Below are 1444 nucleotides of genomic sequence, written 5' to 3'. Positions count from 1 at the left end.
CACCACAAGAGCTGCCATTCCGCCTCTGAAACCATATCCATTCCCATATATCCAACTGCCATAAATAATCAATATAACAGCAGCTTAAGATGATTTTGTGGCGGCGGGGGATGCAAAGCAATCACAAAGAATTTCATGTATGCAGGCAGGATACTGAAATATGATGGTCGACTGCAATAAGACTAATCAAGCGCGGTGCTTGTTCAAAAAAACAAGATGCAACCTTGACTTTAAATTACTTTACAGTTCAGGAATCAGGCATAATTAGTGCTATGTGTTTTTCGATAGCCCCATTTTATTGTAACTCATAAATTTCATTTGGTTTACTCCCTACTTAATGGAGACAAAATTTGAAAAAAAAAATGGCATATATATATTTGGAGTTTTGTTATCCTGCACATTCATCCGTGAGCATTTAATCCGTAAATAAGAAAGAAAATTATAACCTTCTATTTTTGAGATGAAAGTGAGGGAAGGAGAAGAGGGGAAGGAGAGAATAAGGGGAAGGAGAATTTTGATCTTGTTTAGGATATAATTAGTTAAGAAGGAGAAGAGGAGAAAAAGGTTCATTATTACCGTCTAGTATTTAATCGCTCGTACTTTACGATGTCAGTGTACTCAACCTTCGTCGTAAATCTCTTCGAGGACAAGACTCAAGAGGATAGAGACATGTAACTCTAATATTTTTCTTCTTCTCCTCCAAGGACAGGGCCTTATTCAAAGAGTATATGTTGTCCGTTTTAGGACCTTTCATATATTAGCTTCTACATATAATACCGATAGAATTTTACAGTTTCTTATCCGTCCTCTACATGCGTTATCTTTTTAAGAAGTGAGAATATTATTGTAACTTTATATATTTAATCTTTATTCTCCTTCCTTTTCTTCCTAAACATTGTAATATACGTTACGTTAATAAACCTTCCATCCCTTCCAAATAGAAAGAACATAAATACTTTATTTCTCCTCCCTTTTCCTTTCTTTCTCTCTCTTCTCTCCCTTTCCGTTAATGAACCTTCTCTCACCACATTCAAAAAGAGTGTTAGTATTAATTTTTTTCCTTTTAAATATTTATTTCTTTTAACCTAAACATTAAATTTTAAACCCTATCCTAAACCCTACCTACTAAACTTATAATACCCTAAATTTTAAAAAAATAATTAAAAATAATAATACTAAGTGCTCACGGATGAATGTGCACAGGTTAACATTTTACTATATATTTGTGTTACATCCCGACATTAATAATAAAAATTATACTATTTATACAATTAAGCTCCGCCTGCTAGAAAGTTGACCTCATCATTGCCTTTTCCCCAAGCCCGGATAAGGTAGGAGGGTTGTGTTAGGTTGTCAGCCAGCGTTAAACTAAGGCAAACACTCATGAATGAATCCATTAAACTATTGTGTTATGCTTAGGATGTTCCCCGGAAGGAACGCGTTG

Source organism: Curcuma longa, chromosome 13 (genome assembly GCF_044706935.1).
Source record: "Curcuma longa cultivar G26 ecotype Majalengka, Jawa Barat chromosome 13, ITB_CL_G26_1.1, whole genome shotgun sequence".
Taxonomy (NCBI): Eukaryota; Viridiplantae; Streptophyta; class Magnoliopsida; order Zingiberales; family Zingiberaceae; genus Curcuma; species Curcuma longa.
This window is presented reverse-complemented; position numbering follows the sequence as displayed.